Consider the following 24972-nt stretch of genomic DNA (forward strand, 5'->3'; position numbering starts at 1 on the left):
TCTGGGGTCCTGAGGGGATCATCCCTGCTTGTCAGAGCAGCAACCAGAAACCTCAAGCCGAGGGCCACAATCAGTGCTGAGGGGGCTCCCAGCTGGCAGGAGGGAGGGAGGGAAGATTGTTTGCAGGAGGTTTCTGTGTCAATTTTAGAAGAAGATTTGGGGAAGAAAAAGCCAACTGTGTGGTGTTGTTTCACAAGGAATGCGTGCCACAAGAGCTGGTGGCTCTCTGGGGACCAGGGGCTGCCTGAGGGAGCAGAAGATGGCCGTCCCATGGGGAAAACCCCATCCCTGGGCAGCGGGTGGCACCCTGGGGACAGGGACACAGCTCGGTGGGACGCATGGGTGAGGCTGTGGGCAGCTGGAGACCAACACAGCTGCAGCAAGGACTGAGGGTCCCAGGGTCCTGGACTGGGGTCCTGGGTTGTGGCCCCAAGGGCTGGTCAGAGCCATTCAGGCTTATGAGTGCACTCAGAGCCCTGGCAGTGGGCTCTGTGCTCCTGCAGTAACTGGAAAAGAGAGGAAATGAAATATCAGGACATTCCAAAAGAGGCAGTGTCTGATAAAAATAAGCATTTTTACTGAGCGTGTGCTTCAGCTGTGGAACGTATTGTCACAGGAAGCCACTGAGGCCAAGAACTTAAAGAGACTCCAGAAGGTTTGGTCAGTTATGCTATAGCCAGGCTGTCCACAGCTGGCACAATTCACAACAGATTTCAAAGATACTCTGTAAGTGTATGCTCCAGGGAAGAATTGAGTCTTTCGAGAGAATAATTTGAGATTTAAAGTAGATTAAACAAGTATACATATCAGATTATTGCACTGCCCTCTTAAGCTACCGTTAGAGAGGATACTGATCTGAATAGATTGCCAGTTTTATAACATATGACAATTCCTATACTGTAGGCTGAGTGAGAGTAGCCTTGAAAAACAAGTGTGTGAAGCTCACAAGATTTTAGATTTTACAAGAGCTGCAGCAACTTAGCTGCTGACAAGTGAGAGCATAGCTGACCTGAGCATCTTTCAATCAGTGAGGTTCTATCCTTCAGAAAATAGGAGTAACTGAGGAAAATGTTATTACTTCCACAAATTAATTAAGGTTTCGCATTCTTTTGCCTTTGCATGGCCTTTTGTTCTCTTTCCAATGCCTTCCCTTTTTAATCTTGCATACATAGAAGACAGGAATCCTCCACCATTTAAGTAGTCGCTTGTACCTATGAACCCAGTCCACTGTTAGGACATGATATGAAAAATTGCCTCTGGAAGTGTCGGTGTATCAGCACAGCAAAAAACAAGCAGGGAGTGGAATCCCATGACAACTCACGTATGAGTTTAGACAAAATCCATGCAAGTGTTACAGCATGTGAACATGGAAAGAGAGCTGCCATTTGTACCAGCTGGCCTCATGCCATTCCCGGTTTAAACAGTAGAATGTGGGTCCCCAAAGTACTCAGACTACAACTTGTGATCTAAAGGAATTCCTGTGTGAGCCTTAAAGAGAAGGTTGCATTAATTGTGTCATGCTTTTTCCCATAAAGCACACATCTGTGTAAAAGATAGTAAGTTATAAACATGTTTCTTTATAAACTCGTAACTCCTTTCCACCCAGTGAACTGCCTAAACACTTAGGAACTATTGGCATCCGTTTGCCTACCACTGAATTTCAGCCATTTCTGGGCTGCAAAGTAACAGCTGCTGCAAGATCCACTATTGAATGGACTGAGCATTGCTTGTGAATAATACTATCTCCGGCTGAAACCACATGGCAAGTGCAACCTGTGATGTCTGGACTCAGTGATTCTCAAACATTGCCCTGACACAGTTGGTGCCTCTTATCTTTCCTATATTCTGTTTTTCCTTGCAGTGTCCCAATTCTTTTCTCACTATTTTTCCAACATGCGTTGCAGCTGCCAGAAAAATAGTTGAGCAAAATAGGACTGACTCTAGGAAGCAAACAGGAAACCAAGCTTCCTTCATCTGCTTTGAGGCAGCCCATCACTCAGCATTCTCTAACCAGAATGTTGCGATTTTAGACTTGTTACTACACACACTTTTTCTCTTGCACGCAGACACGTAATTTTCTCTCTAGGTCACTCTGCATGTTGGTTCTCTCCTCCCATTTTTTTTGTTGCCTTTTTGTTTTGATCATTGGCTGCAAATTTGCTCCCAGCTGGATTTACAGCAGAGACATACCTGACACAGAAAGACATCGATGAAGTATGCTTTTATTGCAGGGTCTAGCTGGTTAAGGAAAAAAAAAAAAAAAAAAAGTACTTGGAAATCTTCAGTGAATCTTGACCTGAGCTCCAAACCACAGCAAGACATCACATCTCTGAGACTGACAGATGCTTTACCACCGTGACAGCGGCAGTTTGGTAGATTATAGTTTGAGAACTGCTGTGTTCTCAGAGTCAGCAAAATTGGCAGCCTGGGAACTGAACTGCTAATTGCCTGAAAGCCTATGCAAAGTCTTGCCTGGTTATTGCTAATCAGAGCAAGAATTAGGGCCAGATTATGGGTGAAAATCTGGATTAAAGTGAACCCAAATTTTTTGTAAAATGATGACCTTCTAGTGTACTTCACAGCTGGCTCTGACAAAGGATGTGATTATTCAGACCTAGCTTTCAAGCTCTCCCCCAATACTGAGGCCTGAGTCCAAATCTAACATCATTATCCAGGCTCATCAGCCGAACACCTCTGAGTAACTCTAAGTGGGGATAACACAAGACGTGCAGTCAGGTAGAGGATGTGTGCTTCAGCGCTGATCACTGTAACTTCACGAGCCCTCGGTGTCATCATTTGTAGCAATGTGGCACCAATCTCCAAAGCTTGTTTTGAATCATGCAGTGAAAAATTATTGGTACTTAGGTTGCACAATTTTTTCCCTTGTTATGTCAGGAGCAAATGACAGTTTGAAGCGAGTACTGCTGCTTCAGCTCAGCAGCTGATATGTTTGCTTACCTGATGCAGTGTTTTTTGGCAGTGATTAATGAGAGCTCTCGAGTCAGAGCTTATAACCATGATGAGCATTAACAGGTAAACCCACAAATAGTAAAGGATAAAGCTCCTGAGGGAGGGAAAGGCACTCGCATCTTAGTCTGGCTGCTTATATATTGGTCTCAATCAGATTGTTCAGGGGTTGTTACACTTCAGGCCAAGCCTTTTAAAGGTCTAAATACATTTTTCATGAGAATAAATGTTTATAGCCCAAACTGACCCTAGAGAAACTGGTGTCTAACTTCTCTATTTAATCAGGCCGGGGCAGATGATTCATATTGGAATGCTTTTTTTTTGCTTTTTTTTTTTTTTTTTTTTTTTTTCCTGTGGCAAAATCAAACCTGTCTGCAGTATGCTCCTATACAGAAACAAGGAGATGCAGCAATGCCTGCAATATTAACAAATTTGGTGGGTATAATGTCATAACTTATAATGCTACTGATTGTGTGGGGATATTCATGTAAAAATGCCCCTGGTCATCAGTGCATTTAAGCATATGCCTAACTTTAAGCAAGTGCTTGAAAATCATTGCTGTCCCTTGAAATTTAATGGGACTTTGGGCCACTGTTCAATGATAAATTGATATTTATGTTCCTTGAACACCTGAGATGGGCTCGCTTGTGACTTTTTTGCCTTGCTGGATCATGGTTTATAACCTTACAAGTTGATTTCTATCCTAGTCTGTCTAAATATTTCAAGCACATATACAAAAATAAACCTAATCTTCTGCCAATATTCCACCTCTCTGCTCTCATGACACCCAGGACACAAACCGCTGATCTTTCCAATGATCTGGCTTACAAATCTCATTTTAGAAGGTATCGGCAGCTAATCACTCCTTCAGTTGGAATACCTACATTACTGCAGCTCTGTTGCATGAGACTAGCTTGGAAAATGAAGTTAAACTTGTACAATAAAAGTAATTTAATACATGATTTAGAACTTTAACCACCTTACTACAAACTAATTTGCATGCCTGCAAACCCTTACTTGTATGAGTAACCCTATGTGTTTTGACGAGGAAGGAATTACTGGTGAGATTTGGCCTGCTGACTGTCGAAATGATAGTATCATAGATCAGTGATACTATTTACATGAAACGTGGCAGTTCCATTCATTGTTCCTGGAAAACCAGGTTTTCTGCATTTTTTTCCCCTTCTCTACCACTGTTGGATCTTGTATTTTTGAGGAAAGGGAGAGGAGAATCAAACCTCGTATGCCAGTCTGTTATCACAATCTGAGTGTGAGATATAGGCAATCAAATAATTGATCACACTTAACCCAGTTACCTACTAACTGAAAGCACAGCTGAGATTTAGGTAGGTCACTGTTCTAATGCCCAAATTCTTTTGGCCCCTTGACAGAGCTTTAAGCAACTGTATGACTGTCAGACAGGTTGCGATGCTTGGTGTTTGGGTCTTACACTGTAGGCTCAGAAAAAAAAAATGAGTTGGAAGGAACATCTAGAGGGCTGTAGTCCAAACTCCTGCTCAAAGCAGGGCAAGTTTCAAAATCAGATCAGGCTGCTCAAAGTCTTGTCGAGTTTACAAAACCATCGGGGCTGGAGACTGAACAGCCCCTTTAAGCCCCTGCTTCAGTGATGCACCCGTCCTGCTGCAATGATTTTTTTTTCCCCGTATTTCCAAACAGCATTTCCCTCATTGCAGCCTGTGGCTGTTGCCTCTTGTCCTTTTGCAATGCGTCTCTGAGAAAAGTCCGGCTCTGTCTTCTCCATGGGATCATGGTAGTGGAAGACTAATGACATATCCTGTTGGCCTTTTCTTCTCCAGGCTAACCAAACCCCGTGGCCCAGCCTCTCCATGTACATCGGGTGCTCCAGTCCTATATCCACCTTCTCTGGGGTCTTTCCAGCCGGTCAGTAGCTCTGTTTCTGCAGGCCCTGAGCTCCAGCTGGGGTCGCTCACAGCCTGGGGTGCTTCAGCTTTTGTATATGCTGTTGTTGACCTTCACATGGTTCCATCTAACCTATTCCTCTGCCTGGTTGAGGTCCTTCTGAACGCAAACCCTGCCCTCCAGTGTGGCAGCCGCTCCTCTGGCGTAGGTGTTGCTGGAGGGCGCGCTGTGTCCCAGCACCCTGGGCCATATGGCTCAGCGGTAGGGTAACATATTGCCTTAGTCAGCAAGAGAGATTGTTCAGCTTATCTGGCAGGAGTCGGGTTCTTAATAGCTGTTGACAAGAATTCATGGAATACTTCTGGCCACCAGACTAGGCTGAATATACAGTGTACTTTGCAGTGCATGTTCTGCTAATTGGAAAAACATATAGTCATTGTATTTTGATTATACATAAGTTTTTATCTAGTGAAGCCATTTCTGATGGAAGACCTTGCATGGGAAAGAAACATAAAATGGATAATCAGTAATGTATAATTAGCTATATGGGAAAAGTGGTTGGAGTTACCTGAGAAGAAGGATTACAACAGCACACTGCTAAAGCTCAATACCTGCCCCTGCCCACTCCAACCACCCTGGTCTGTGCTGCTGCTGCTGTGTGCCTGCAGGATCCACTCTGCAGCCCTGTTTGCTTTGCTCTCGTGCCTTCTGTTCGAGATGCCACTGCTACACGTTGCGATGGCCGAGCTGAAGGAAGGACGTGATGTTGTGCAGAAGGTGTAGGGGTTTTAATTGCTGCAAACACAAAGCAGAAAGCCTCTCTCTCTGCGCGCTAGCCCACTCTGCTGCAATCATTTTTCTTTATTGACATCCCTGGCTGTGCCTGTGAGGGGAAGCAGACACTCCCAGCTAGGAAGCAGCGCGGTGCACAGTCTAATGCGATGGCGTTCGTGGCTTTCTGGTAATGTGACGCTTGTGGTATCCCGCAATCTCTGCTGAGGTACTGCCAGCAAAAAGGTGGCTGTCTCTTCCAACTTGTTAAACCTGAAACAAGCTGCACACAGTAGTGACACCCAACCCAATCTCTTCCTGGTGTTTAGGTTTACCAATGCCAAGCTAACAGGGAATATGCATATGCCACGTATTCCTAGCTCCTCTTAGGACAGCTTAGCGCAGGGCCAGGATTCCCATTCACCACAGGACTGCTTCCACCACCTGGCTGCTTGTGTGGGAGAGAAGAGGCCATTGTGCTTCAATGAAGTGGGCAGAGAGGGCTCTCTGGGGGAGACCTCTGTCCCTTTGTACTTCACAAGGACGTTTCCCTACTGTCTGGCCTTCATTGCCAAGCCAGAAAGGGTCACAAGCCAGAAAAGGCCTCTCACTTCAAGAGGGACCAGGGCTACAATGTGCAGAAATGAACTGTTCTGCTAGAGCAGCAGGCAGAGCTGTTGTGTTTAGGGTTACATTTCTTGTTGAGAAATGTCTGAAGCTGTGAAGTTGGAAACCACGCTTTCCCAAAGCCTATGTATCTGCCCGCGTCAGTCCCACTGGGCCCATTTCTTAAGAGAGGAAAGGCTTTGTCACAACCATTATAGGTGAAGATAGAATACAGTTTCTATTCTAGGTCCTTATTTTAAATATCTGTCTGAAAAGCTACAAAATGGAGGCTTGAACTTTAAACTAATTGGCCTCTGCCTAAAGATAAAATTACACTTTTAAAAACAGTTCATACGCCGAATAAGAAGACTAGAAAAATGTTTCATATTTTTTAAAAAATACGATTTTTTGCTCCTGACCTTTCAGTTTAAGCAGCCCTGCAGCCAAAGTGGGTGAGATTTGAAAGTCAATTGGTTTTGATTACAAGCAACTGAATATCACAGACGGCGTACGTACAGTATGGATTTTAGTTAAGTTCATTAAAGCATGCAGGTATGGAAGGACACTGCATTAACTGAGTGCTCTGAACTTCTCAAGTCCTCGGAGTGGCTTTCTAGGTCAGGAGTTCAGAATACTACGGGGGAATTAAAATCTGCTGAATGGATATGCAGTTTCTCCAGTACGCTCACGTTGCCAGCACACCGAGAACTGCATTTTCCAAACTCGACACCGAGAGTTTCATTATCAAGACATTGCTCATCACATAAACAGGCGGAGGAAGGAAAGCCAGTACCTTCAAAACCTGCTCATATTTAGATCCAGATTTGTCAATCACACGTTGGGTACAGCAGTTTGTTGTATAAGCAGACCCTGTAAACCTTTAAAACAGAACAGGGCAAGATACTGCAAAGGCTGTAAAGGCAAATTGCAAGTGTTGAGCTCCTGTTTAAGCTGAATTACCTGATGTTGGGTATGAAGGCAGTGGATAAGCTGGGAACGGGCCTGAATTCACTTTCTATTCAAATCCAGACCTTGTACAGAGTGTTCAGTGAGATGTCTTATGTGCCAGAAAACATCTCTTTAAATTAAAGTTTAAGTCTAATTGTAAAGGTCCCGATGTCTCCCGAGAAAAAATAATCCCGCATGTGTTTACCGAGGAAGTTTTCAGTCCTTCAGGTAATAAATATCTTAGAACACAATAGGGTCTTCTGTGGTAGGTTTCCAACTTCCAGTCTCAAGGCAGAAGTAATTTCTAATAAACACATCCTGTGGCCTCAGAGCTTGAGTTAGAGGAGGGAAAAAAGCAGTTTCTGATGTGGCATCAAACCTCTTAACGGTGTTGTTCAAGACTAATTTGTCACTGTTCCTTTTACTTGCCAAAAATAGGTGACTGCTAGGCGCCGTACACATGTGGATGCTCAGTGGGCAGTGACAAGTGTCTCGGGGTAACATTCCCTCCTTCTGCTGTACCATGTAGTTAACTCAGCCTGGACATCTGATGAGCCTTTTTCTGCAAACAGGGACCTCTCTCCCCTTGTGAGCCTCGGTGGGAATACTCAGGCCTGCCTCTGCTGACTGCCAGGACATTTGCTGACTTCGCTGTGTCACGCGACGTATGAAAATTGGCAATTAACAGTACCTGTCTTCAGGGCGGAAAACAATTGTATATCACTTATTTGTAGGCAGCAGGGGCTTCAGATAGAGTTCTCTGAAATAAAGCAGTTGTCCCAATTTAAGCTCATTTCATTTCTTTCCAAAGAAGTGAAATACAGTCGCTGCGGTGATAGTGTCAAGTCATCCCTCTGTATTATTCTATTTGTTCCATCACAGCCCTTTCTCTCCAGGGAGCTCATTTGTATTCTCCTGCTTTCAGGTCATCTGACTCTCACTTTGTGTCATGGATTTAACTTTGCCTTTTCTTTAGTATAAATTAAAACGTTACTGTCGCCACCAGCCAGAGCCTGGAAACCACAACTGTGACTATTTAGCAACCTATTTTAAATTCAAGAAAAAAAAAAAAAAAAAAAAAAAAAAGCCCTGTACCTAAATATTTAATGGCTAATGGCCACTTGGCTTCAGATCTAGATCTAAATATTCAGGATAATGCTTACTATCACCAGTGCTGCATGCCATTTCGTTTGAGCATTTGCTGATATTGTACTTAGAAGGGCGTTTTTTCCCTTTTGAGGACACACCGCGCCGTCTAGGAGCTCCGAGCAGCCGCCTGCATCAGCACAAAGTTGCAGAGAACATTTCGCTGCCTCTGGTGCGAGTGTTTCCTTCGTGGCAGCCCTCCTTCCCCCCCTTGCAGTGCACCAGGGAGGTAAAAACCCGTAGGCAGGTGCTGAAGTGACCACCTGAACGCGTGTGCTCTACATTTAAGCATCGTTTTAAAGTCTTGTCACTGATGTGCACCCCTTCCCTCACGCCGTGTGAAATGCTCTGGCCACCTACAGCAAAATCGCTTTTCTAACACCACTGCCGCTGCGGAGTCGAGGTTTAGGGATCAAGCGGGGGCAAGCGCTGCCGTCCAGTCTCTGGATGATGAGGCCAGACTGGAGATTTTCCTCCCCATCTGCCCTAAACCCAGCGCCGTGCATCCCGCCCAGCCACGCCGGCTTGATTTCCTGCAGATCAACGCAGCCTGCCCTGCTTCGGCAGGCAAACGCAACACCGGCTGCAATTCGGGGGCTGTCTTGGGGTGACCTGACCCACCACAAGCCCAGCTCCGCTGTCCTCAGCCCCCCCAGATCCCCGTTTTACACCCGGGCTCAGCAGCGAGCTTCTGCTACCCACCCCACAGCCCCATACCCGCGCCCAGCTGTGCCTGGGGGCTGTGCCCCATTTCACCCAGCCCTCCCAGCACCCTGCAGGCAGCGAGGTGCCCCCCACTGCCCCGGGACCCCCTTTTTTTCCCCCCTAGCCCTGGGCAGGGGGCTCCGGGCCGGCCGGCAGCCGCGGCTGCAGGCGCATCGGGAGGCACCAGCAGCACCTAGCGGTGAGAGCCGGCCCGGCCCGGCCCGCCCTGCCCAGCTTTAGGGTTTGGAGGTGGGAAAAGTTGGTGGGGACAGCTCACTGGGCGCCCAGCGCCCCGATTTTAACTTGGCACTTCTTTTTTTGAAGAAGCAGGATTGTATTGCTTTGCATCGGATGGCTGCTACCGAAAGGAGTCAGTGGTTTCCCGGGTGGGGCAGAGGTTTGGAGGGGTCCTGCCGTGTTTCCCAATTACAGCATCCAGACTGAAAGGCCAAAAAACAGCCCAGGACTTTACTGGTACCTTCGCTCGGGGGTCTCTGAGCAATGCACATGGCCAGCAGGACTGCCAGCTCTGCAGGGCAAAACAGCAGAACAGGAGCAGGGAAACGATGGGGGATTTTCGGGCAAACAATCTTTAATAGGAAAGCGCTCTCCAGAGATCTTTAAATGCTGACAGAGGGGGGGCACCCCCTTCCTTTACCTCGTTTCATGCTACTTGCTGCTTGCCGCTCAGTGCCTAATTTGCAGGTCTCAGGAGGAAGAAAGGCAGAGCTTTGGGGGTCTTTTTGGGGTCCTGCCCCTGAGACCTGGGTGAGCAAAGCACCCGCTCTGCAGCAGGACTGGGGAGGAAAAAAAAGAAAAGGGAAAATCCAGCACGGCCCTGCCACAGCGGTACCAACCCGCGCTGCATCCTGCTCCCAACACTGCACGTCATTATTTAATTTACTAAATTGAAAGATATCATCCTGCTTATTAGGGAAACGGATGAGCTCAACAGTTATTTACTATTCACGTCGAAATTAATACAAATACCCCAAGAAGATGCTGTACCAACAAATCAGTGCGGGTTTTTCTGTAGGACTTTAGAAGAGATGGGGGTGGAAACAGAGGGCAGAGGAGATGCTGCCGTGCCCGGGGCTGCTTGCTCAGCACCCTTCAGGCTCTGCCCGAGTCGAGGCACATCCTTGTACCCGAGGTCTGGGCAGGACCCAGAGCCACGCTGCGCTCAGCCTGCACCCGCTCCCTGCCCTCAACTTCGCGGTGCGTGTTTTAACGTGGAAATCGGATGGAAAATGTAAATTACAAATTGTCCATTTCGGGCAAACTGTATCCAAAAACGTGCTCCAGCATGAGGGGAAGTAGTGCTAGTTACTCGACTACAGAACTGAGAAATGGAGACGGGGCAAATAATCACGTCTGGGGTAAGGAGCGCCTCTGTGCCGTGACTTTGACCCGGGGGAGCCCCCTGCCACCCCGGCCGGACCCCCGGCACGGTGCCGCTGGTTTTACAGAGCATCAGTGGCCGGCTCCGCGTGGGGAAGAAAAAAAAATAATAAAAAAGTAAAATGAAATAAAATAAAATAAAATAACCCCCGGCTCATTGTGCACGGACCCCCACGCAGCGCCATCGCGCAGGCCGCCCTGTCGGAGGCTCCGGCAGCGAAAGAAAGAGCCGAGGCCCTCCGCCGGCAATGCCCCCCGGCCTCCAGAGGCACGGGGGACCGAAGCCCAAACTTTGACCCCCCCCAAAAAAAAAATTTGGGGCCCCCTCCCACCGTCCGCCCTTCTCCCGCTGCAGCCCTCCCCGTGCCTGCCCTCGCCCCCTTCCCCTCTCCTTCCCCCTCGCTCCGCGCCCCCTGCGCTGGGAGCCCCTCGGCTGCCACCGGGGAGAGCCGGAGCCGCCAGCCCCTAGCTCCCTCCTCCTCCCCTACCTCCTCCTCCTCCTCCTCCGCCTCCTCCTCCTCCTCCTCCTCCTCCTCCCCCCGCTCTCCGATGGCAAGAGTTGGAGCCGCGCTGCTCGCAGCCGCCGGGAAGAGCCGGCGGAGCGCGGGGCAGGACCCGGGGCCCGACTTCGCGGCTCCCCGCATCGCCGCCGCCGCCTCCTCGCCTCGCATGGCCCGGGCCGGAGCTCCCTGAGCCCGGGGCCGTGGGGCTGAGCCGTGGGGCTGAGCCGTGGGGCCAGCCGTGGGGCCAGCCGCCGCTCCCCGCCGGCCTCCAGCGGCAGCCGGAGCGCGATGTGCCGCTGAGCCCCGCAGCCGGAGCCCCGCCGACACCCCGTAAGCACCGCGCCGGGGCCGGGGGAGGGAGGTGGGAGAGCAAACTTCGTGCTGCGGAGGGGGAGAGGGGCCGGGGGGCACCCTGCGGGGCGTCGGGGCACCCTCCGGGGTGTGGGGACACCCTCCGGGGCTTGGGGGACGCTGTGGGGTGTAAGGACACCCTGCGGAGCGCGGGGACACCCAGCGGGGTGTAGGGACACTCTGCGGGGCATGGGGACACTCTGCAGGGCATCGGGACACCCTGTGTTCATGGGGATACCCCACAGGGTGTGGGGACACTGCAGAGCATGGGGACACCCTACGGGGTTTAGGGACACTCTGCAGAGCGTGGGGACACCCTCCAGGGTATGGGGACACCCCACGGGTGAATGCACACCCTGCAGGGCATTGAGACGCCCTACGGGGTCCAGGGACCCCCTGCGGGGTGTGAGGGTGCGCTCGTGGCCCCACGCTGGGCTGGGCTGGCAGTCCCGGAGCTAGGAGGTGGCCCCGGAGGTGGCTTCGTTCCTCTTTCTGTCCCCCTCCCCAGCACCTTCCCGGCTCTCCCGAAACCCGCTGAGCGGGGCTGCGAGGGAGGGAAGGGGTGCAGTGTTGGGGAGCCGGATGGCTTGGATGGAGGGATATTAAATTATTATTTTTTTTTTCAGATGGTAATTTGTCTTTGTGGTAGGGGTGGCCCATTAAATTTCAGCTCACGTCCTGATGGAGATCAAAAGCGAAGGGGAGAGGGAGAGGGAAGCAGAGAGCCTTGTGCAGCTCCTTCGCTCCGCGTATTGTTAGAAACTTGTGGGGCGGGGGGGGGAGAAGGGGGATTCCCAGGAACAACCCTTGCGGATCCAGCGCCGACACCCACACCAAAAGTTGGAGATGTGTATTTTCCAACACTGCCATCTGCTCCGCGGTGCTGCCCAGGAGCGTGCTTGCTGCTACGCCTCGGGGGAAACAAACAAAAGGTGTGCTTGCCAAGTCGGTGCCCAACCTGGCTGCTCACGGGCGTTAGGCGGAGTGCAGGGGAGTATCTGTGTCCTGAAGGCTCGCTGTCCTCAGCTGGCTCAGGTTAGACTCTTTTAGATAATTTCCTGTCCTAAAACAAGGTCTCCAAACATGGTAGATGCCAAGTCCTGTTTTTTTTTTTTCCCCTCTTCCTTCTTTTCCTTGAACTATTTATGTCTGGGTATATCGGTTTGGGATCATAGTAAAGTTTCATTTTTTGTTGTGCAAATGTGCCCTCTCATTACAGAAAATACTGCTCCTAAATTATAGTCTGAGCGGCAAGAGGTTAGCTCTCTCTGCCTCCGGATGGGTTCGGCGGTAGGCTGAGACCCCAAGCTGCCTGCACTGCGAATAAAATAGAGCCCAACTAGGCTAAAAGTTATAATGGGCTTTGATTCCCACTGCTGCTGGAGATCAGTGGAGATCCGGGGTGAGCGAAGGCAAGGAGGAGGAGTGCAAGGAGCTGGAACAAGCTACTCACACAGCAAAGTGCTCTTGATTATATGTGTGAGTTGTAAGCACCCAAGGGAGAAAACTGGTCATAAACTGCAGAGAAGAAGGCAATGGGGAAAAGAAAAAACCTGCTGGTGTTTAAGCAGATTACTCGGGATTTTTTAACAGAGGTTTTCTTTTCAAACAGCCACTCGAACCGTCCGTATCTTTTTCCTTCATTTTTCTCTCCCTTTCGGGCTCAAACTTTTTCTGTTCAGACTGGGCTAAGCTGGCTGTGCACGAGGCAGGCTGCAGTCGGGGATCTTTGCGTTTTCAGTGCCGTGGAGGCAATTTCTCTCCCTTTATTTCTCCTTTTCCCCTCTCCCTGTATCTTGCCTTCTTTCCTCGAAGAGATTAAGTTTTTGTCCACCCCGCCAGCGACACGTTAATCCTGGAGTCAGGGGGGCTCAGCACAAAGATGTTGGCTTTGTTCGGCCCCCAGCCCGTGGGACCGCTGGCGTTGGCAGTGGCTGCCCTCCCTGACCTCCCTCCCTCCCCGCACCGAGCTGGGGCAGCCGGCGAGGAGAAAAAGGAGCAAACTCCAGCCGGGGAAAAAGAACAGCCCCGGGAGACAAAGGGCTGGAGCAGGAGGATGCAGGGGGTGAGGGGCTGCGTGGGGAAGGAGCTGTGTCGGGGTGGCCCCCTCGGATCCCACAGGCTGCAGGAGGTGGCGTGGGGACGGGTCCACGAGGAGCCTGCACAGCCCGAGAGGGACCCCATGCAGGTGGTGCTGTGGGCTTCTGGTTGTGTGCAGCAAGACTAAGCAAGTGCCCAAGCAAAATGGTATTGGTAGCGTGGTACGATCGCTGTTTATTCTCCAAACAGAAAGCTGGCTTAGGGGAACGTACACCTGGGCTTTACGGTCTGTGCTTCTCTGTAACTCACCCTGGAGTCGGTCGGAAAAGTCCTGCAGGACTCAGGCTGGGACACGCTCAGCCCTTGGTAGGGGACCCGTCCTCGGAGAGCAGCGGCTGTGCGATGGATGCTCAACGGGGCTGGAGCAACGCGGTGCGCCCGCAGCCAGGCTTGGTGATCGCCTGAGCAGCCGCGCTAGGGTTAAACGCGACCATCTGCAGGAGTGTGCTTGGCTGGAAACAACCACACTGCCTGAAAAGTTTCTGTGCAGCCGAGGCTGTTGCCTTGCTGTTTGGCAAAAGGGGGCAGTATCAAACAATGCCACAAAGCGATGCGCTCTGCAGCTGCCTCCCTGCCTCCAGGGCCGATGCGAGCTGTTTCTGCCGGGACCCGGGCGCTGGGGCTGTTGTCCGGAAACCCTCACTCAGGTGGTTCCTTACACAGGAGGCAGCGGAGCTAATTGGGGGCGCAAATGAGGCAGGATCAAAGCTGGTGCTTTATTTCAGGGCTGCATCGCTTCCATGTGCCAGCCTGGCCAGGGAAGGCTCGGCCATGTGGGAGAACACCGCCTGATTTCAGAGCCACTTGGGTTCATGTTAAGTGAGCAGCAGTAACCCTAACCCACGCTTACACCGCTGATTTTAGGCAGGGGTGGTGAGGCCCCAGGCTTGGAGTGCCGGTCCTATAAATGCCCTTTGAGGAATTGCCATCGCTGCTTTCCTTAGCGAGAAAAATGAACACTTTCTCTTCTAAATTTAACTTTGTTTGAGAACTCACTTGCTTCCAGCCGAGAGAAATCTATCAATCCGGCATACAAAATACTGCTCTTAGAAGGCGTCCAGAGCCTTCTCACCTTGTATTTATCCGCACGCCTGGAACCATCGGATCACCACCCCCTAGTTAATTTTTTACTGAGCGGTGTTGCAGAGGGTCTCTCGTGGGGAAGCCATGCTGGGCTCCAGTTGTTCTGGGTCTCGGGAGCAGCCTGGCCCTGGGTGGGCAGTGATAAGGGATGGGCAGTGATAAGGGATGGGGAGCAGTAAGGGACAGGGAGCTGGCCAGCACCGCAGCCACGTCCCACTGTCGGAGCAGTGCCCAGCCCCACGGTGCAGGTGCTGCCCGGTGTGAAGGCAGCAGCTGGGTTTGCCTTGGCTCAGAACATCCCCGACTCCTGGTGTAGGACCGAAGAAGGGTGAATCGGATGCAGGTAGCGGTGGGAGCAATTTGGGGCCATTCTCTTGGGGTGGAGTTGGTGTCACAGCCCGCTGAGATTGCAGAGTGAGTTCTGGGGGCTGGACTCACCTCGTACAGACTGAATGCTGCGAGGGTGAACTGCCGCTCTTGTGGGTCGCATCCTGGTTGTTTAGTGCCCTTTTGGGCTGCATCCTTGTTCTTTGTGTCAGTGTTAAACTCCACGGACACAGGCTGTGGGGTGCGAGAGTGCTGTCCCTGCTGTGCCTTGAAAGGGGCTGTGTTCATAGGAGTGCTGTTGACTTTGAGAATCAAATAACAGTTCTTTGTTACTGCTCTGTTGCCTTTTTTTTTCTTTTTAAGGAGGAAAAACTCACTGGTCTTACTGTATGTCATTGTTCCTCTTCCCTTTGCGCTGTGGGCTGCTGACTTCCAGCACTCCCAGTACCCAAACTCATCCCATTTCTGCCCACGGTTGCAATTTTCATTAGTTTCTGTGGCAGCATGCGAGAAACAAGGCTTTGACAGGTACTGGAGCCTGCAGCTCCCGTGGACAGTGCCTTCCTTGCTGGGGGTTATTCTGCAAGCACGGTTTGCCTCGGTATTTATTTCACCTCTGTTCTCATGGGTGTCCAAAACACACTGCCTGGCAGCCCTTGTTCCTCAGCCCGGGCTCCAAGCGTGCGAGCAGCAGAGCTGGGAAGGCAGGAGGGCGGCTCTCCGTGTGCAAGGTCTCCTTGACTACAGCACTACGACTCCCAGAGTTACCTCTGCTGCGGCGCTGGCACAAAGCTCTCGCTTTTAAGGCCCGTGCAGAATAGCTCCAAGTGATTTTCCGACGCGAGTGGCGGTGCTTTGGGTACCGCTGTTACCTAATGTGTGTCTACAAAGCAAACTGTGCCGGGCTGCAATGAGCCTGGCAGGTAATTTGCATGTGAAGGATGTCACCGAGTTACAGCAGCTGACTCCAAATTGGCGACGGGGCTATTGGTGTGCTTGTAATTAGGCACACCCCGAAGCACTGTGCTGGTTAAGGCCCGGTGTGTCTTTATTTACTTTGTAGTGAGCTTTAAATGAGATCGTAAGTAAACACGCTGATTGCTCGTCTTAATCCTCAAATCAGTTGTGAACACCTCGCAAGTTTCTAAGTCATCTGTGTAATTTCATTGCTTTTCAGCAAGGGGTCATTTGTGGAGAGAGCAGGGGATAGTTTCTTCCCATACGCCCAGTGTTGTAAGGTGCTGCACGTTCTTGGTTCTCATTAACATTTCCCCAGAAATCAGCATCCTGCTCCCTCAGACCCCAATAAATATGGGGCCCTGTGGGTCTCTGCTGTGTGCAGCAGGCGAAATGCTTCGGGGCTTGGTAGTCCCCATATGTAGCTTGTTCTCCATTAGGCTGTCGCTAAAAGCCTTCCGAATTGCAGCGTGCTGGTTTCAAAGGGTTGACTTTGCCCATTGTGCAGCACCGTGTGACCATCTGGGACACGGCAACCTGCGGAGAAGAGGCGCGGTGATCGGTGTGATCTCGGCCGAGTGCTGCGCTGAACTCAAAGCCTCAATCACGGCTTCGTATCCGCGAGGCAGCCTCAGCAATTGGGAGCAGCCCGTGGGGATCTGGCGCTGCAAAACGGGTCCCCCCGGCAGCCTCGAGCCCTCTGTGCTATGGAGGAGAGGATCAGACGGCGAGCTGAGATGCTGCCTGCACCCGCGTCCTGCTTAGGCAGTCTTCGAGCCTTTTGCAGTTTAAGGGTCTGTGGCTTCCGAAGTTTGTGTATTTTGCAGATTGCTCGTGCCATAGTCTTCAAAAACTGTTAGCTCTTAAGACAAGCAGATGGCTTTAGCAAAATAAATTTGCTGGCACCTGGAACAGGTGGATCTGGAATCAATTTATGCGGTGTAATTTTTTCCACACCCCTTTTGGAATAATTTTATACCCTGGAGCCACCTAAGATGCTTATTATGTAGCCAATAGGGAGCTGCTTCTGTCTGACTACATGAGATTTTACACATCTTTTATAGCTAATGCCTAGATTGAAATGCAAAATTTAGTGCTGGGAGTGCATGCGAATTTGTGAAACTCCCGGGAGAGAATGTGGGTGCATGTAGCAGTGAATGAATTATGCTCCTCCATAGACAGAGAGGGCTTTTTTTAGTGGTAACAAATGTCCTGCGTTCAGTGTTTGTCATTTTAAAAGTAGTATTTTTCATTTCAAGTGCGAGCCCCGTACAGGTTACTGATGTGGAGTAAAAATGAAAAAAATACCTTAAACTGCATCTTGAAGGGACGACAGGGAAAGTTTCAGATGTGGTGCAAAAGTAGGGATGGAGCTGGCGTTTCCAGCACGGCTGTGACAGGTAGGGGTGGTTACCTGAGGAGGGAAGGATGCTCTCGAGGGGCAGGGAGCAGACCCCAGACGAGGCCTTGGCCACATCCTCGTTCTCGCAGCAGAAGCAGGGCCAAGCAGCTCACTGGGCTGGGGAGGTTCCTGGTGACTCCAAAAGGGCTTTGAGCGGGCTCTGGGACCATCTGCACAGCTCAGGTGTTGGATTAGGGACCCAGTGTGGAAGGGTCTGGGGCCAGCCCTTGGAGGGAGGAGGATGCTGCCCGCGGCCGGCCTGCTGTACAGGTTGAATCTCTGCTGTGTTTGCTGGCCACGTGGAAGCTGTTCAGCCTGCGGTTCCAGCTAAAGGTTGCTTATTTATCTCCTGCAATGCTGATTTACAATAGATCAAAGATTAGTGGGGAAAAAAGAAGACGAGAAAGGAAAGGGTAGGAAGTTCACCCTGGATAATTCAGTTTGACAGGCTAATACAGTAAATTCAAGAACGCCGAGCGAGAGGCGCGTTCTGGAGCCTGTCTGTATAATGCAGGGAAGGAAAACTTGGCAAGGGCTCAGAAGTTTGTTAGAGTGATTACAGATCCCCCCGCTCTGCCTCACGTTCCTTTCTCTGCTCTCTCTTCCTGATTGAAGGCGACTGTCTGCCAGAAGGAGATTTTCAAACACATGATTTGGACGGGGCAATCAGTCTGCATTTATAAATCACTTAATATTTCACTCTCCGACCTTTTTGGGGTCCGCTCCACATCTGAAGGGCATTTTCATTAGAAATACAAAGCTGAGGCTCGGTTTCTGCCTGAGCCCAAGGTGCTCCTCCTGTCTGAGAGAGCTCAGCTTGTGCTGGTAATTGCAGCCAGAAACCACCTATTTAAAATAAAAGACCATTAGTGGCTTGTGGTAGGATGAAACAGCTGAGAGATGCATACCTTATTCAGCATGAGCAAAATAGGACCGTGCACTGTGACTTCAGCTCTGAGCTGCTTTTCGTTGCTGATGGAGGGTGCTGTCAAGTATGTAATGCAAATTATAAGGAATTCCACAGGTCCAGATTTGTGACGATAATTAAGTGGTAAGAGAGTGCAACTCCCCTTTAGTTCTGTTTTGAGGACAGTGCTAGGCAGTCAGAAGTAAAAGTCATCAGGAGAGAAACTGAGGCACAGAAGGACTACGGCCCGGAGCATTTTGTGCTCGTCTGTTAAAGATATCACGAAGCGTAAGGAGGCAGATGGGCGCCAGGTAGGAGGGATTGCCAGGGACTGAAATCAGTAGGAATTAGACTTTGACATCTGTGAAAAGTCGGGTGTTACATGACTTGCTCGAGGTCACACAGTGAGCTAGTGGCAGAGGTAAGGTTACAACCCCTGGAAATGCTTACTCACATCCTTAACTCCAAATATGTGGCTACATCCCGTGAATTAAATGCTTCATCTCACTGCTTTCTTGGATCAGAGCTGTAGGCTCGTGCCTTCCAAGGCTACACACTTACCTCCTTGCTAAACATTGCCAGGAGGGTACCTGGTGATGGTACCTGGTCCTGCAAATGCTTCACTCACCCAAGAAGTTCACTTCATTGGGGTGACTGCAGCTTGAGAAAATGATTGCAGGTGCACAACTGGCCCCACATTTTGCAGACGAAGCAGGGATCATTCCTGTGTTATGTACTTTCATATAAGCACGTGCACACGCATCTATATGGATTGAATTAAAACAAAAGCAAGTGATTAACGTCTTTAAAATTTAACATTTTTCCCCCTTAACCAACAGAAATTGTTCCCAAGAGAGTAATTTACTACATATCTCCGGTATTTGCACAGGACTGTACATCAGGAATACAAAACATGATATTGCTAATGCTGTGTGTTCCCTCTAATGGGTCTTTGAAATATTAAAACAACTTATATTTGGAATGAGCTTTGCACACCTTCTTGTCTGGGGTTGCTTTGCAAATCCAGGCTTCGCTGCTTCGCTTCAGAAAATTATGAGTTTATTATACTCCCGGAATGCTAATAGCACTTCATTTTTTCCCCCAAATTTCTTCTTCCTATTTATTTATTGATTCTTCATTTGAGCAGAGTTTCACAGATAATGATGATGCTACTGAGAATAGCTGGTATGAGTTAATTTTACGAAGGCTGAAGTTCCTGTGCCATCCTTCTTTGCCAGGAACCTCTCTGTAATATTCATAAGCTGAGGCATCCAGGATGCTGAATTAGTTAGGGAGACTGCATAAGATTACTCCCGATGTTATATTTCGTTCTTAGATTCATAAAGACAAAGCGTGTCGAGGCTGACAAATCTAAATTTAATTTTTCATTGAAAACCCATTGGCAGATTTGCAGACGACAGGATTTAGGTAAGCAGTCTCTCTGATGGTCATTTAGTCTTTACTCGGATGAATCACTTATTGACTCGTGGGTGAACATGTGTGAACCAGAGATTTTAGCATTTCACCCTTTAGTTTACGTTTTACTTTAGTTTCCAGGGATTCCTCCCCATCCAAATCCCTCCTCCCACAGGGATGGATGAGGACTCCAGAAAATTGCTTTCAGTCATTTTCTCTGTCTTCCCTGAGGCCACCGGACTTCCCTGAGCTGAGTCAACTTCAAGCTGGTCATTTACTCTAAACAAGCACCCAATTTTGATTTAAATATTTCTGAAGGACGAGAACATCCTGCAGTTCTTGGTTAAATGTTAAAAATTCAGCAGCCCTCACGGTTATATTGCCTCTTACTTTCTCAGTTGCTAGCTTCTTGGGCTTGTTATGCTCTCATCTGGAGAGCAGAGCATCCCATTTGCTTGCGGTGGAAGTACTTGTGAACTGCAATCAAGCCAGCTCTTAATTTCTCTGTGATACTGCAGTATTACACTGGGTTCTTCTGTGGTTTTTCAATCCTTATGTCAGCCCGATGGCTCTTTGAACACTTCCTGAGGATGTTAGTGGCCAAAGAAGACAGAGTGATGATGCTGACAGCTGCAGGGACTGGGGAGAACTGGAACAGCACAGAGTACAGAGCAGGACTGAGCAGATAGTAGGAAATACAGACTATATGGCAGATAAAGTTGGAAGGCAGAAAAGAAGCATAGTGGCATATGAAGCTCCTGGCATGAGCAGCCTGGTTTAATTTATGCCTGGGGAAGAGCTGGAGTAGCTGTAGTGTTGAAAGACAACAGCATGTTTTTGCTGGCAGAGGAGGATGGCTGGGAGGTGGGCAAGGACTGCAGCAGCAGCAGTGCTTGTAAATCAGAGCAGCGTTGTATCAGAGGAGCTCTCTGTGGGAAAATTTCAGAACATCTGTCTGCACTTTGCTTGGGCATAACCAAACTCTTTCTTTTAGTTCAGTCTGAATTTCTGGCGAGGCAGCCGTGCTGTTCTTGCGAGTGTAAGACCTGGTCCTGCAGAACCAAACCTACCTTTGCAATTTGTGCAAATGCACAAAGTGTGCACAGAGGAGTGCCCAAATGTAACATTTGAAGTGTTACTCATTTCAGTGAAATGACCTGTAATGAGAATTTACTGGCCTGGGTTCTTGATTGCTAACACAAGGCAAGCACCATTAACTATCCCAAAAGTTACACCAGTGTACAGCTGGGCTGTACTAACCCTAACTGGGATACTTGTGATCTGAGAGGACTAGAACCTTCCCATAAGTAACCCGATTTCTGTTTTTAGTTTGGAAAGATGTTATCATTTAATGAAAACTCTTTGTTTTCTGGCAGCGTACTTGGCTATCCATTTACAAAGCTCTCAAAGGACTTGGACATCTGTGAAAAGTGCAAGAGTTTAATTCTGCTCACAGCTACGCTGGTGCAACCTCAGTGAGGAGCTGCAGTTGTGCTTGACTGATGACTCATAAATAATGTGAGTCCAAGTACTTGGGGACAAATTTGTACCTCTTTGTCCCTGCTCTACAGGGACGGTGTTGGACCAGAGGCACATTCCGGAATAAGGTGTGCAAGATTGTGCTATTGCAAAACCCAGTGCCAAGAAAAGCATTTCCAGTTTTAATTAAAACAAAACCCCAAACAACAAGATCTCTATTTCTGTTGAATTGTAACCTTCCCAAACGTTTGAGCATGAGACGCAGAAGTAATTGATTAGAAACACAAGTAAAATAATAAGACTTTTTTTTTTTTTTTTTTTTTTTTCCATTCTGAGCTGATTCAACTGAAAAAGTGGAAAAAAAAAAAAAACAACAAACTCTGAAGGTCTTCCCTGGGTTGAGTAAGACTTCTCTCCACGTATAGACCAAATGAACTGCTGAAGTGCTTCAGTGAAGTTAGCACAAGGCCCTGAGCCAGTGGGATTATTTACATGGCAGACTGCTACCTGGGCAAATCCGGGGTTTAAGCACATAGCCTGAGGAACTGGGAATAATCTGGTGTCTGCAGTTCGAATGGCCTGAGGTATTTGCGGAAGAGATAATGGCCTGATCCTGCACCAAGGGATATCAGTAGCAAAAATTCCATGTATGTAAGTAAACACTGGATTTCTCTCTTAAGAAAGAAATCAGTCCGCATCTGGTAGTTCTTATCCAAGGACTGTTTGCTTTTGAGATTGGCGTACTGCCCAAGTCAGGACTGCATGAGTTGGCCCCAGGTTTCCAACCTGACAGTACCTCTTTAAAATGCAGCAGTATAATTTCGACATCTCTTATTTGTTTTGAATAGCAGAGCTAACATGTCTGTCAGTCACAATGACTTGATAGACGTGATTAAAAGGCAGGGGATCGGGGAAAATGCGTGCTTATCACAGCCAACCCTCCCCGATGAAAAAGTAAGTGGCTCAGTGGCATATTTGCAATTGAGGTGTAACTGAAAGCATTTTTGGAAATGTACTTTGTAGCCTGCTTTGAAATGGTGTTTTCTATTATGACCAGTTTCTGGAACAGATTATCATGATTGTAGGAAGCACTTCAAAGCAGATTGATGTAGGAAGATCTTTCCCTGAAAACTTTGGCTTCTATGTAAGACAGAAAGCTACAAATGTGTCTGCAATCTGTGTTGTTTCAGCTACAACAGCATTTATTTGATAAAAGTGGGCTGCTATTAATTTCCAAAATGCTACAAAGCACTTTGTATTTTGCTGGTCCCTCTGTTTCACAGAGGGTTTCAAAGGCTGTGTTTCCTTTCTCCCATACCCTCCAAATTCCTGTTTTGTATTTTCTAAGGGCTGAGACTTAAACATAGTAATAAAATACTGAATTGCATCCGATAAACAGTCAGATGCTAATTTAAAGTAGCAATGGCCAGACTTCCATAAACAGATCTTGACGCATCATCTGCTCCGTTCCCTGACCTTGCACAGGATCAGCTCCACCTCCACCATTCAGCTGCCATCAGCTAAACCTCGGGAGGAATTGGAGAATGCCAGCAGATACACTTCAAATATGTCAATCTCTGAACGTCCACCTGCAAGGCAAGCTACGTGGCATTTCAGCAAGACTCCCAGAAAACTTGTAGGCTAAGATCTATACCTTGGAGAACCTCTACATCCGTGCAAAGACACAAGCAATCTGCCAAAAAAGGCCACTTTCTGGTTGGTATGAAACCAGGTGGTAATAATACATCGGAGTGTGGCGGTGTGCCAGTAAATGATTCTTGGTTTTCAAGGGTATTGAAAAGGGAGGAAGCTCGTGCAGAAAATGAAAGGCAACAGGAAGAAGAAAGATAAGAAGCAACCAGAACTGTGTTACTCCTCTATGTTTGGTAACACACGTAGAGGACGGGAAGAAGAAATTAAAAAAAGTTGTGATGTTATTTTGTGTCTCATCCAGCTGGAATATATCAAGCCCATTGCATGGTCCTTTATGCGATTCCTGAACAGACAAATTTCCTTTTTACCATGGAAGAAGCCGAGGCAAAGAGAAGTTGAGTCACTTGTCTTAGCTGATCGAGGGAGGCAGTGTATGCGAGTCCTGCACTCACGGTCGCTTTTTCTTGCTTGACAGCAGAAGCATGATGAATTATTTGTGTTAAAGCAGAAGAGCCTTGAAGTAGTTCCTCCCCTTTTTGGGAAATTATTCTTTCCTATAAAGCAAGGCCAAATGCTGTGTTGATGGATATTTTATGAATACTTATGGTAAAGGTTAAAAAATGTGTGATTATTTTTTTTAAATCTACAATGTCATCGAATGACCATTTCTGCCTCGTAAGCTTGAAATCAAAATATTATGTTGCTTTTCTGTTTCAGCTCTTTCAGTAACTAGAGCAATACTCTGTATGCTGTAATATGCTGTAATCCATAGAAATACTCACCGTATGCTATAATCCATGGATTGAGTTCAAAATTGCCGTCTTGGTGTCAGAAACCCCACCAAGGATTTGCTTTTACTCTGTTGCTCCTGCGGTGCTTGCCATCTTCCAGAGCCTGGGAGTCTGTCTGGTTTCGTAAGGAAAACTGCTGTTGGCAGCGAGACTCCTCCACCCAGCTCATGCTGCTGGTTGCGTCTTTGCCTTCCCGTAGCCACACCGCGCCTGGCGGTCCCCCTGTAACGCAGGGATGGAGGGAGCTGTCTCAGAGATGTGGTAAATAAATGAAACGACCTTGTTCTTCTTCCTAAAGAAATGAAGATCACTTTTAAACAAGCTTCTAAAGCAGATAACTCTCTGAGCCTTTTCTTACCTTTTCGTTTCTCCAACATAGAAAATTCTTAGCCAAGCACCGCTTTTGTCTGTATTTTTAGTGGGCATAAATTTATCTACTTAATATGTAGTATGCTTCTTGCATCTACACATAATTAAATCATATTTGTTCTTAGAAACTATTCATCTAGTGTAAACCTGCTTCCTGAGTAAATATTCCTTTAATTAGTAGAACAAATAGATTGCGGGATTTGGAGTTGATTATCGCAGCATTCCTTTCCCTGATGTCTGCTTCAGATCTGCACAATGGCGAGGTGTGCTAAATACAGCCGGGGAACGCAGCAGCAGGCTTTTCTGCAGTTTGAAAATAAATACACCTTCTGAATGCTTCACACCTACGGAACCCTTCATTTGGGGATTACAGAGTGCTTCACCATGCTGTGTGGGTATTATTTCTTTCCCTTTTAGAGGAGGATAAACTGAAACGGAGAAATTAAGGCCAGTGTGCTACGTCCCCGCGTTGTGTTAATAGGGGAAGCTGTACCGAGATGTGTGCGGTCTCCAGCCAGGCTCAGCGGCTTGGGGCTGGGGTGTGCAGGCAGTAGGAGAGCTGAGAGGGGAGTACAGCCTTCCTGGATTTTGTATGTACAGGGGCAACTCCTGAGAAGTCAGGGGAGAAACCCATTTCTTGCAGGAGTTACCAGCGGCTTCACATTCCCTAACTGCAGGGTGAGGAGTTCCTACTAGGGGAGGGCAGATTTTGAGCTCTGACTTGCTCCTGCTGAGATAATTAGCTTGACTTTAAATCATTTCATCTTCTGAGCTGGAGTTGCTTACAATGGAAAGAGAGGCAAGAGGCTCCAGACAAATGAGAGCCCCTGGTAAGGATGCAGGTGAACAAGGCTTGTAAATGGCAGCCCGGAGACTGAGCAGAAGAGTGTGTCTGCCAGTGAAATGCCACTGTTCGGACGTATCCTTAATGAAAGGAAAGGTTTTACTCTGCAGTCAGCAGCCAAAACATCCCTTTTGCCCTGTGAGCATGGCATGGCTTTGCTTCAGGGGTGCAGTGAACAGAGGTGGCATTTGGGGGAGACTCGGCAGTGTCAGAGCTGATGGATGGATGCCATGAGATCCCACTTGAATGGGGACAGCTTTTTGTGTCTGCTTGGCTTTGGATGGGGTAAATTCATAAAACTGTCCAGTCTCACACACATACTGACTTCCAAAAATCCTTTCCTCTTAGTGTTCCTAGAGCTATTA

The 24972-nt window shown here is 48.5% G+C and overlaps 1 protein-coding gene across 9 annotated transcripts in view; it reads left to right on the forward strand.

Moving 5' to 3' along the window:
- The first annotated feature begins 10995 nt into the window (after positions 1-10995).
- SEMA5B (semaphorin 5B) overlaps positions 10996-24972 on the forward strand; it is a 260702-nt gene continuing 246725 nt past the window's right edge. For 3 of the 9 annotated variants that reach the window (XM_084522998.1, XM_084522997.1, XM_084523001.1), the window contains exon 1: positions 10996-11258. The gene's annotated coding sequence lies outside the window, so the exon portion shown is untranslated. Of the gene's footprint in view, positions 11259-12217; positions 12315-23636; positions 23656-24972 lie in introns of those variants that run through there. The other 6 variants (XM_084523002.1, XM_084523003.1, XM_084523004.1 and 3 more) reach the window with 4 other exon arrangements.

This window comes from Aythya ferina (genome assembly GCF_964211825.1).
Source record: "Aythya ferina genome assembly, chromosome: 6".
NCBI lineage: Eukaryota > Metazoa > Chordata > Aves > Anseriformes > Anatidae > Aythya > Aythya ferina.